Here is a 13,734-nt window from a genome sequence, read left to right on the forward strand (position 1 = left end):
TAATAATAATAATAATAATAATAATAATAATAATAATAATAATAATAATAATAATAATAATAATAATAATAATAATAATAATAATAATATGCACATTGTTGTTGTTGTTGTTGTTGTTGTTGTTGTTGTTGTTGTTGTTATTATTATTATTATTATTATTATTATTATTATTATTATTATTATTATTATTATTATTATTATTATTATTATTATTATTATTATTATTATTATTATTATTATTATTATTATTATTATTATTATTATTATTATTATTCCAGTGTGGGAAATTCCTCAAATATTAATCTAAAGAAATTTCCCCAATATAGGAAAGGAGATTGTCCTGAATCTTTCCTGATTTCCTTTGAGAGAGCTTGTTGGGACTTTGGGGTTAAAGATGATGAGAGAATTATAATTTTAAGGTCACAGATAGGGGGAGTTTTATCTGAGATCTATTCACAGATGCCTCTTGAACAAGCTAGAGATTTTGAAGCTTACAGAAAGATGATGTATTCCCAATATGGGATTAATTCAGAGCATCTCAGGAGAAAATTTAGATCAATTTCAAAGAAACCTGAGGAGTCTTTTGCTCAACTAGGGGCATGTTTAACTCAGTATCTTAATAAGTGGCTTAATAAGTCAACTCCATAGACCAAATGAGAAATGTAGCTGGATTAGAACAATTTTATTCCATTTTACCAGGCGAGTTGCATTATCTTGTCAAGGACAAGGATCCTAAAAATGTGGGGACATGTACTTCAACTGTATGTGTGCATATCAAACCACAAACGTGTCACCAATTCCTTGGTGTACAAATTTTGGCTGACTGGCTAACAGCCAACAGTCCAGGATGAAGGGAAGGGTGGGGAAATGGCAAGGAAGAGGGCACTGCTAATGACAGAGAAAGAGACTAAGTGAGAGTCTAGCTAGAACTGTAGCAATCTGAGATGTGTTGTGGTTTCTTGTCCTGGGATAAGCATATTTTTGTACATGAATGAAAAGAACACTTTCAGTGCCATAGGAGACAGATCAAACCCTTACAACTGACCAGTTTGAAGCCATTCCAACCCACAACAGCTTCCCAGTCTAGTCACACCATTAGTTAAAGTAGCGAACTCATGGCAGCTATTTCAGCTTTCTTGTCCTGTGCTATTGCATGAACAAAAATACAGGAAGGTTTAATTGAGAAAAAGATGCCAAAACTGTTGACAAGTTTTTCCAGTTTTTCCTGAGGTATTTTAGTTCACTCATGATTTATTTTCAGTTGTCTCTTCTTTAAACAGATATGCTTGTTGAACCACAAAATGTTGTCCTTGGCCCACAGGAGCTATTCTCTTGAGAAGGGAATAGAGAGGTTTTCTCCAAATTAAGCAAAATTGCACAAATAATGCTCCGATGCAAATTATGCACAATTACAGTGGTTGCTGTAGGGACCTTAAAGGATCAGAAACCCAGGAGGGGATGTTTACATCTTTTCCATTAATCAGCTTGTCATTCTTTGTTTGCTGTGTCTCTGTTCTGTATTTCTCCAAAGACAAGGACACTAGTTTTGTGCCGGGACAGTTTGCACAAATTACAGAGGCCTTGCTAAGAAAAGAAAAAAAAGAGTTCCTGGTCTCACTTTAAGCTGCAGGTGAAGGATCTCAGAAAGCTCAAAAAGTCTACATTGAATAATTATATCTCAGCAAGTCAAAATAGTGTAAATAGAGGGGAATGAAATCCCTAGATTTCATAGAATCATAGAATTGTAGAGTTTGAAGGGACCCCCTAGATAATCAAGTCCAGCCCCTTGCCAGTGCAGGAAACCCACAGCAAACAAATGGCTGATAAAATCTCCAGTGAAGTTATTTAGTCAAAATCTCTATTCTTATAACTTGAGAATCTATTTCTGATGCTATCCTCTTTAGCTGCAAGAAACCAAGCCTGCTTCATCTTCATATTGCATCTCAGCTTTCTCTTCTCTGGGCTCAACAGGTCCCTCAATTTTTCTTCACAGGGCTTGGTTCCCAAATCTCTTACCATTCTGTTTCTTTCCTCTGGATATATTCCAGCTTCTCAATATACTTCTTAAACCATGTTGCCCAGAACTGGATTTGATCCAGAGTAAGCTGTAAAGCATTACCCCATCCAACTTGAAGGCTTTATAGCACTAAAGGAAAGCAAAGCAAAACGTGCTGCTTATATACCGCCCCATTGCGCTTCAAGCACTCTCTGGACGGTTTACAAGTTAGTTATGCAGGCTACACATTGCCCCCTCCCCCGTGAGCTGGGTACTCCTTTTACCAACCTCGGAAGGATAGAAGGCTGAGTCAACCTTGAGCCGCTACCTGGGACTGAACCCCAAGTCATGAGCACAATTTTGGCACTACAGGCAAGGTTTCAAAGATGTGGGGAAAAGGCCCGAATAAGCCGTCCAGAGTGGTAGAATATACCAGATGGGTGGGATATAAATCAAATAAATAAATAAATAAAAATAACACAACACTGGTACAGTTTCAAGGTGAGCAGGGGCACACTACAGCATTTTGTTACCTGATCCCATTATTATTTAAAATATGAAAACCAGTCCCTACTACCATAAGAAGTGTAGTGTATAAAGGGTAGTTTTCTTGATCTAATCTGCATGTATCCTCTACTTTCTAACATCTTTTCATTATCTGTGCAAATATCCACAGACCCTGTTTTATCATCTTTCTGGCACTGCTCATTTAAAACATATTTGGATTAATAAAATGGTTTGTTTGTTTGTTTGTTTTTTCATTTATTTATTTATTTATTTATTTGATTTATATGCCGCCCACACTACCCAAAGGTCTCTGGGCGGCTTGCAACATTTAAAATACAATAAAAAATCAAAACAATTAAAATGCAATTAAAATATATACAGTGGTGCCTCGCTTAACGAGCGCACAATACAACGAAGAATCCGTATAGCGATCCCTTTTTGGGGATCGCTATACGGAGCTGCCCCAATCGCCGCACTCGCTTTGCGACGATTGGGGCGTCCGGTGGCCCTTTTTAAGCCGCCGATCAGCTGATCGGCGGCTCCAAAATGGCTGCCGGATGACCCCGAAATGGCCCCCGTCAGTGTTTTCACGCCCTCCCCTTGCTTACCGAGGTCGCGAAAATGCTGCAGGGGGCCATTTCGGGTCATCCGCGGCCATTTTGGAGCCGCTGATCAGCTGATTGGCGGCTCCAAAATGGCCGCCGGACCGCGAAAACATCGCTGGAGGGGTAAGTTTGGGCGCCTATTGGAACGCATTAAACTAAGTTTAATGCGTTCCAATAGGCTTTTCCTGCCCCGTACAGCGATGTTTTCGCATAGCGAAGGTTAATCCGGAACGGATTAACCTCGCTATACGGGGCACCACTGTACTTTAAAAATTCCCAACAGACCCACACAGATATTATTTCAATTAAAAGTCTTTTGGAACAGGAAGGTTTTGACCTGGTGCCAAAATATCATCAGTGTTGGCGCCAGACAAATCTCAGTTGGGAGGGCATTCCATAGTTTGGGGGCAGCTGCTGAAAAGGCCCTTTCTCTCCAAGCCATCCCTCTTATCTCCTTGAGGGACGGCTTTCAAAAGGGCCCCCTGGCTAGATATTAACTGCCGGTTAGGCTCATACAGAAGAGGCGGTCCTTCAGGTATCCAGGGCCCAAGCCATTTGTTAGTTAGTTAGTTAGTTAGTTAGTTAGTTAGTTAGTTAGTTAGTTAGTTAGTTAGTTAGTTAGTTAGTTAGTTAGTTAGTTAGTTAGTTAGTTGCATATTCCTTATGTAACTTAAGCAACCTCCAGTTCCATGAATTTGCAAGATGCTGATTGGGTACTTGGACTGACTTCATCGAAGTCTTTCTGTAGTTCACTAATGGCAGTTGCAATAGATTCCTATCTGTGGAGGCCTACTCTGAATGGAATATCTTCTCAAGACTGGAGGATTTGGGTGGGGTGTGAATCAGTGCAAAAGGGGTCTGTTAGAGGTTTAGTTAGTTATCCCTGATTAGCTAAACAGAACCCTTACCAGGCAACACTGTATATTTCTGATGACCAGGTGCTAGAGACAAATGCTTGTGGTTTGCCAAGGAATACAGCCAGCCACTGCTGGGAACAGCAGGAGGGGCTTTAATTTAATTGAGCAGCGTATTTGTTTGTTTTCTTACAAGAGAGCCCAAGGCAGCTTAGAATAGACTAGAAACCACTCGCAAAATAAATTTTAAAACAAGGCAGTTCTTAAACTAAGCCTGTGGATATACCATTCATGTATTTCCCATCGAAACAGATCCTGAGCTTGTACCAATGTGTTGTTTTCCCTGCAGGTATTTTCTTGTGCTCATGGAAATGCGAGGCAGGGGACAATTAATGAATAGATGGCTGCATGAAAAGGAAATGGAACATATCTAGGTGCCACTGCCAGCCCTGACAACCAGAGTACCAGACAGTTGAAATTATGGCAGCTAGTGTCATGATGGTTGTCCGGTCAGCAAGACACTTGAAAAAACAGTAGACACTAATGGTCAAAAGTCAGCACCCACAGCTAGAGTGGCATATGGTTCCATGCTCAGCAGGATCTGTCCTTCTCACATAAGAAGATAGGGCTAGCAGGATGAGATCCTTGTCAGCTAAATGAAAGAGGTTTAGATGGTGGAGGATGGCATCATGGCTAACTTCTCAAGTGTGCTAGTTAAGGAAGGGCAGGAGGTGGGGGGTCAGGTCACACACAGAGAAACAAACAGACATCCTAGAACAGAGATACTGAAGCAGGTGCATGGCAAGCAGTGACAGAGAAGAAGCAAAGTGATATCCATAGCAAAACTACTTCTCTCAGTTTTCATTTGAACTGAAAGAAATCAGTATAAACATAAGAAGACCCACGCTGGAACAATGTTCCCAGTGGCTGACCCCTTGTTTCCAACCAGTATCAACAGAACCTCCTGTTTGTGTTCCCAGCAAGTGATCCCATATTTTATCAGGAGAAAGAAGGAGAATGTAAAAGTTTTTTGTTTGTGAGACAGGTTTAAAACCTGGGCTCCCTTCTCTCCACATTTCCCAGTTGGTGGCAGAACTCACCAGGTCAGTGTGAAGGTGTTTGACTTTATGTGGTGCTTCTACTACATTGATGTGCCCAAAAGCCAGGAGAGAAGAAATGGGATGAAGGAAAGAACAGGTGGCTGCATAAACTTGGACCCATCGTGCCATTTGCATCAAGGCAGGGCAAGGATCACCAGTGTTGTTATCCATGAACCTTCTTGTTTCACAAGCACTGGTAGTAGTGGCAGAGAAGGTAGAGAAAAATCTGTCTAGGGACTGGTAGTGAACTTTCCACAAAAAACAAGCACTAGCACAAGGCCAGAAGAACTCCCTTTACCTGTATCAGGTAAAGGTAAAGGTTCCCCTTGACAATTTTTGTCCAGTCGTGTTCCACTCTAGAGGGCGGTGCTCATCCCCGTTTCCAAGCCATAGAGCCAGCGTTTGTCCGAAGACAATCTTCCGTGGTCACATGGCCAGTGCGACTTAGACACGGAATGCTGTTACCTTCCAACCGAGGTGGTCCCTATTTATCTACTTGCATTTGCATGCTTTCGAACCGCTAGGTTGGCGGGAGCTGGGACAAAGCGACGGGAGCTCACTCCATCGCATGGATTCGATCTTACGACTGCTGGTCTTCTAACCCTGCAGCACAGGCTTCTGCAGTTTAGCCCACAGCGCCATCACCTCCCGTCTGTGTCAGGTATCCTTTAGGTAATGTTTGAAGTGACTATGTACAATCCAGCTTACACTCAAGAAGATGCATGTCTTTGCATGCAGAAAAGTAGAGAAGACCTCCTCAGGTTTCTTAGACTGCCATTTACCTAGTATGACCTTCCTTTGATCTGAAATTGCTATTCTCAGAGTTCCTGATGCCATTTTACCTGCCTATTGTCTCTCCATGGAGGAGACATCCATACATCCATCCATTCATGAAAAATTTACATGGATAACAAGCAGGAAACATGTCTGAAAATAAAATAACTAATAAAGAATAATAACTATAAGGTAGTTATAAATATCAAACACGATACTATTAGGTGGCAAAAACAGAGCAAATTCATAAGTGCAAGAGAAAAAAAATCATTCAAGCAAGAATACTCTGGAGTAAGGCCATAAAAGCTTGTGAGAACTGCTAGGTTCTCCAACAAACGGAACCGTCCAATTTTCTTAGAAAGAAATGTAGATGTGATTCCTTTACAAAGGAAGAAGTGTACTCAGGTGATCGTTCCGGGTCTCAGAAGGCTGAGCCCACAAGTTAATGTTGCTCCGATACCACTGTGTTCACACGCTCCAACAGGCAAGGCCATGAAGAATCCAAGCCCTAGTGGGAACAGCAGCTGTAGCTGCTGAGTACAATTTACTGCCTGCCTTTCTACAAAAGTATGTGTTCTCCATCTCCTACTATGAGTTGTCTTATTACTTGGTTTTATCCAGATTCTGGCTCCATCTGTCCAGATTTCCCATGTGCTGGTCTGAAGAATCAGCTGGACCACCCCCACATCACAAAGGTCCATTCTGGTGAGATTTATGGACCTGTTTCACAACATCACACCTGATCTGAAACCTCAAGAAATGGGCTGCAGATTATCTTATAGTCTTAGCTCTGTTTCTGACAAATTGAAACTGGGCCACCGGGTGTCTAGTCAGTAATGCATATCAAACAGATGACAGAGAAAACTATTGTGGTGGGTGTGTCTGTGTGCTATTCTTAGTCTCCAATATAGCAACCTACATTGACTTTCCACAGCCTGATAGTTATATCCTTGCATGTCAGGTGTCAAAGTCTGCCATAACCACTAACTCCAACTCAGCAGCTCTACAAATCCAAATATCTATGTCTCTGACAAGTGGATTTGCTATTGCCACCCCTCCTCCACCTGCCCCTGGAGGCATATCTTCAGCATGAGAGGATATCTCTTGTCCTAATCCTTATGCATCCCAAGACAAATTATGTTGAACTGAATAGCATAGAGAAACTGGGGAAGAAGACCCCCAGTCAGATCCATAGTCCAATTCACCTGGGATTCTGTCTATCACCTTTGCTTCAGGGGACTCTGATTGCACAGTCATGCATGTCTTGTCAAGCAACCTCAGCTTCCAGCAAACTTTAGATGGGTTTTAAACAATTGTGCCTCATAGCTGCCTGCCAACTCAAGTTCTAATGAAATATATATGTGTTCTAGTGGAGTATATATTTGCTCCACAGGTCCAAAATGGAAGCAGGCTACTTTGGAGAAAGGACTAAGCTTGCATTTTGAAACTCGTATCCCTCCTTTCCAGTGATATAAGCCTGGGAAAAAAATCACACTTGCAAATTAAGCCTGTGTTTACCTTTCAGTGACCTCCAGTTACAAAACAAAGCTCACTGGAATGTAAGATACAGAGCTGGGTAACATAACCTGCTATCTGAGAAGGTAGAGAAGTCCTACCTCTAAAGAAATGCTCACTGGACCATCTACTTTGTCTCCCAGAGTTCATCAGAAGAGAAGAGAGGAATCTTTAGTGTGATCCCAAGGAAATTTGGGTCTTTCACAGAAAGCACCCAGAAGCAAAGAGGAGGCAAAAGGAAACATAGGCTTGGTTTTGACAAGGGCTGCTGCCACTTCATTGCCTCCCACCCTTCATCTCTGTTCTGCAGCAATGGAATTGGGGTGTGTGTGTGTGTGTGTGTGTGTTCTTGCTTCTCCTCCTGTACTTCTCATAACCAGTCTGGAAGGCAGCATATAAATCTGGGTGTGGTTGTGTCTCCCAAGGGTCCCCTCCCCATGGAAGTACAATGTAGCCCATATGGCAGGTAAACCTGGGAAAAAAATACTAGTAGAGCTAAGCTTGCTATCTCTCCTATGCAACCTTACATAGGGTGCCTGCCCTCTATCACTCTGCCACCCTACGAGGAAAGTCCCTTTACTTGCTCATCTTTCTTTAGCTGTTGCATTGCCAGAAAGATACTGGGAATCTTGCATTTTTGAACCATGAGTCTCAGAATCCCCCCCCCAGGTCTCTGTGATTGTATGTACTCTAGGCCAGTGGTCCCCAACCTTGGGCCTCCAGATGTTCTTGGACTACAACTCCCAGAAGCCTTCACCACCACCTCTGCTGGCTAGGATTTCTGGGAGTTGAAGTCCAAGAACATCTGGAGGCCCAAGGTTGGGGACCACTGCAGGCAATGCATCAGGGAAAGGAAGGTGAACAGAAAAGATGAAACTGCCATTTTCTGACTCATTTTCAAAATTCTACTCTGTTAGTGCCACCCCAGGGCCCAGAGACTGGGCCTGGACTGAGATTCTATGCCTGCTAAATAGGAGAGCGTCCCTTTTAATCTTATTCACACGCCTTGCTTTTTATAACCTATCATGATTTGAGAGGCTACTTTGAGAAGCAGAATTTATTCCAGTTCAGTACAGAAACCTCCATCCTGCTTTTCACCTCAGGAACTTTTATAAACTGTAGGCAAGAAAAATATTTTATCTTATTCGTAACGGAGTTTTTAAACTCAGGTCTGTATTTATTTTTAAACTTTAAATTATAAATGTAAAATGTGGGCAGGTTGATGGTCAAGAGGAGGTGGAGAGGTCTGAAGGCCTGTCAAAAATCTAATGGGGAGGCCATCATATCAACAAATCTAGGACTTTCAGATACAAAGGGATGTGATGGTCTGACATGACTGCACAAAGTAGTCTGAGGAAAATTTAGAGTTGACATCTTGTTAATGCTTTTCCACATGCTGGTGTAGCTCTCCACCTTTACATGACTTTGCCAGTTTCAAATTGTGAAGGAAGACCATTCTCTGAATTAAAAACAAGCTACATTCCACAGTTTTAAAGTCAAGACTATTGCCATTTTCTAGCCACAAAATTGGCTCATCTGAGAGAAGTATCTTCTGATAATCTCATCTCTAAATTTGCTGATAAGAAGAGCATGGAAATCAAAGTGAGATAATTTGCAATATTCTGAATGTAATTTGTCATTGTGTATAAATATTTTCTTTTAATCATAAGATGTTAACGTTATGATGTCAAATATAACTGGATTTTTAATGTACTATATGCATATTTTTCCCCAAGCTGATCACAAGGAATTACATTGACAAAGGTGCTGTAAATAAGGAGATGCCTCATAGGACCCTCAAATGCACATTCTGCCCCAGGCTCAAAGCTCATCTGAGCCTTGATGTCAGGACTCAGTCAGCTCTGAAATTGTTAACTAAGACTCCATACTTGGTAAAAGTTGAATAGAACACAGAGCAGTTGGTTTGGGAATTAAACTTGCTGTCCACATGACACCATGGCATGAAATCCTGATGCTTTCAATAGTAAGTTGCCATTGAGTCAGTGGGGATTTAGTCAGTCTAAGTTCCATTGATTCAAATGGATTTATTCTAGTGTAACTTACTGTGCTTAGCAAGAGGATTTCAGAATGCATTGATCTGATTATGATCAGACTTCCCATACATATTTGTTTTTAGATGAAAGACTGACTTATTTTATTCTGGAAATGGAGATTTAGCACTGAGAAGCTTTCAGTGGGAAGTTCATTTCTGTGTCAGGGACAGCTGATTTAATTAGATCTTTAAGCCATTTTTTTAAAAAAAATGCTTCAGAGGCCAAGCTCCACTGTAGAAGTTAATTTATTAAGATTTCAATAGGTTTCTTCCAGGAACAAGTTGTTTTTGACAACGTGCCTTCTGTTGTGCAGTGCAGTGCAGATGTGAATCCTGGTTAGCCCCAGCAAGAATTTCAACCAGCCAGAGCAGAGGGAGACACAAAGGGAGAAGCAAAAATGCAATGTCATTAAGCAGTGAGGCTGCATATGGACATTGGGGCATGGTCAAAACAGATGTTGGTGTGGTAAGGTGTGGGCTGATCACTCCAAACTGGTTTTCTACTATGGCTCTAAAGATTTTCCTTGTACAATATACTGGGCATAAGCTCTACAGGGTACATTTTATAGTATGCAGTTTACTGTATTTTCTCAATAAAATGTCATTCAACAACTCCATCAAGGATGAAATACTTAAACTTTCTGTGACTTTACTATCAATTGAGCAAAATATTTCCATTACTAACTTATGCTAAAAGTGTTTTCGTTCATCATAACCTTGCACTCATTCTGCTAACATTTTACAGACATCTTTCCAAAAAACAAAAAAACAAAACAAAAGCTAGTAAATAACTATGTCTTTTTTAAAAAACCAAAACACCCAGATGTTATAGATTGTCATTGTGTAAAAGCCATTACATCCATCTGCCTGGAATTTTGAGGGCTTCATCGTCTGTTTCTCTGAATGGTAATGGTGTCAAAGATTTCATCCAGTTCTGTCAAGAAATAAACTCTTATAGTCAATTGCCTTTATGGACTACTTGCACAAACCACTCTGCATCTATTTGTCATTAAATAAAACTGAAATCAGGGCTATTTCTTAACAGTTATAACAGGGCTAGAAAAAAATTGTGTATGGCACACAGCTCTACGTTTTACTTTTTTACTATGGTTGAATCTTCCTTCGACTCCTTGGAGCTCAAGGTAGTCCTCAAATGACTCCATTTTATGCACAAAACAACACTATGAAGTAGGCCTGACTGAGAAAAAACATTTTAAAATTCAATTTAAGGGCTCAAATACTCTTATATAAGAGTATTTTAGCCCTTAAATTGAATTTTAAAATGTTTTTTCTCAGTCAGGCCTACTTCATAGTGTAGTTTTGTGCATAATATATATATATATATATATATATATATATATATATATATATATATATATATATATATATATATATATATATATATATATATATATATATATATATATATATATATATATATATATATTGCCCACCCTGGCAGTAAAGCCACATTTTCTTTATTTCATCTCAGTCTTCCGACAAAGATTCCAGGGTAAAATGCTTTCACTCTACCTCAGGGATAAACTATATGTTACAGATGACATCATTAGAAAAGAGAATTATTTAAATGCTGAATGTGTGGTTGTCATAGAATGAGCTCTTCTGGAAAATATTATTTTAGAAATTATCTTGCTTTGTTATGTGATTGGCCATTAGGGCAGAAGCACATTCTTCATTTTCAACTCTCAAAACTTGGCCTGAAGCAGTCTCCAAAACAATGAGATTTGGGTTGTAATGATGGGTTGTTTGTAACATACAGTTCAGCCCTAAAGCTGAGCCAAAAGAGAAGCTGTGGTAGCAGCAGTAAGTTTTAACTACCATATATTTTGTTCCTGGTACAAAAATTAAGTCTTTAGAATTTCATTTCCCAACCTTTAGCTTGAGAATTTTTGGCTAAAGTAGGTATGCCTACCTGTTCCCTGTATAATAACCATATGTGGTGTGTTAGGTTGAGAGAGAAGCTAATTAGGCCTAGTTGCTGAAGATCACCCATCAACAAAGCTTACCAGTTGACTTTGGGCTAACAACTATTGTGAACACACTGAAAGCGGTAGATGACATAGGGTCTCATTACTTGCATTGTATAGGATTCTGTGAAATAAACAATGACAATTCAACTAATGTACCAGCTACATACACTTGTAGTGCAGGTATGAAGGAGGTTTACTTCTCTGTGTTAATGACTGAACTATTAAAGAATGAGAACATTATTTCTGTCTTCAGAGTGGTTTCCTCTTTTTTCTTCACTTGGCTCTTGAAGGCAGTGAACAAACATGGACACAATTACACAGCCTGGACGAACACATACTTTCTTCTTTTATATATCGTTTATATATAAAGTCGGCATACAAAAAAAAGAAGACTATTAATTTCTTGGAAACCTTGAACAAGATACATACAAGGAAGGCACAGAGTAAAAGCTTTCCAAAGACATCCATCATATCCTGGCCATGGAACACAATCAGTAGATACATCTGTCCTACCCATGTCGACAAAGGGTTCTTTTGAATTTGGAGACAAGGTATATACAGAATCAACAGAGGAAAGATTTACAATTGAAGAGATAGTGAAACAGAAAGCATAAGCAGCAAAATAGTAAAGTAGAGAGAACTTTCAAACCCCTTCTGTTTGCTGGAAACTAAAAACTGCAAGAAGCAACTCCTAGAATCAGTAGTTGTGCAGCCTTTTTCCGGACCTAGGTCTATGCCACGATTCATTGAACCAAGGCATCTCAGCTCCTTATATTCTCCTTGACAACTTGGTGGTAGATCCACCTGTTCCTTAAGCAAATCTAGGTGCTGCCAACTTTCACTAACTGGCAAAATGACAACAGATATCTAACAGATTATCTGGTGTAAACCACTCTTGTTTTCCCATGGGAAGACGAGACTATTTTCCACAAGTTTCTAGCAGCTGGTTCTTTCCCAGGCAACCTCTAGTAACATTTGGTGTCTAGCAGTAGTCTATGCAGTGAGCACACAGGAAACTGTTGAAATACACCAATAGTAAGCCTCCTCACCATGGCAAAAGTCTTCTGCATGGACACTACATCATCTTAGTACTGTACTGATGTGAAAATTTCCCTGAACTCAGGTCAAAATGATCTCACATAAATGAGATAATTTAGATGGGTTGAAATTAATTCATTTTAAACTTAGTCACATAGCAGATCCCTTGAAACATCCAAAGGCCTCTTCAGCTCCTCTGTGTGTTTCTCCCTGTTGCCGTCTTTCTTTTCTTTAATATTGTTAAACTATAAGAAATGTAATTTCCCAGGGCCTTTAGGTTCTTCATATTAACTCCTGAAATACTCTGGTTCCCAAAGATGTAGGTAGCCACATTTATTTACCAAAGGGGAAAAAGAAAGATCACAGCTACATCCTTTCTGATTATGGAAGATTGGTATTTGGGAATGTTACCCACTGCAGGGAGGCCATGCAACTCTTTTAAGGCTGAATCATTGCTCTTGAGGATGTCCTAGAATGGCAGTTCCCTCACATACCACTTTTTCTTTTGGGATCAGGAAAAACTTTTTTTTAGTGTTGGGCCAAAGAGGTCTGATGGGGATGGGGCCCACAAAGTAGTCTTTGAGGACCCTCTGAGGCTTATCCATTTAAAAGTCTAATGACAATTGAGAGGATGCTGCCACTCAAATGTGGCATTGCAACAGTGGGAAGGAACACCTCAATGTGCTCTTACGAGGTACACAAGGGCTAAGATATATAAAACAGCAGGGAGGCATTGAGGAGGCTTTTTGATGAAGGGTGATGAAAATAAAAAAATCTCCCTACAGTTCTCTATTCCGAGTGTAACACATGATACATGCAAGCAAACCCCATAGGCTGTTTCTTCTAGAGAGACAAACAGCTTCAGAAAGGGCAATTTACAATGAAACATTTGCGGGTTCCTTGACTCTTTCCCACCACTGCTTTGTACACCATATGGGTCGCAAACTGCTATTTGTTTCTTGAGGCATGACAGCATGTAGGGTTGGGACTTTGGGGTGAACACTAATGAGGACAAAAACATAAAAGATGCTCTTGTTTTTGTTATCAGATTGGGGGGGGACAATTTCTGATACAGATCCTCTGAAATCTCATTCAGCCAGTTCAACTAAAATATTGGATTTGTATCATAGTCCCTCTATCAGATGATCTTCACTTGACCCCTGTACAGTTATTCCAACAGAGAGCTCACCGCTCATCTATTTCCCCTCCCTATCCTTGCCTGAGTTGCTACCACCATGCGCTACTTGTCCTTGTGTGTCTGTCCCCCCATCTTCCCCTCACTCGTCTGTCCTTGCCTTGCA

Source organism: Pogona vitticeps, chromosome 4 (assembly GCF_051106095.1).
Source record: "Pogona vitticeps strain Pit_001003342236 chromosome 4, PviZW2.1, whole genome shotgun sequence".
Lineage (NCBI taxonomy): Eukaryota > Metazoa > Chordata > Lepidosauria > Squamata > Agamidae > Pogona > Pogona vitticeps.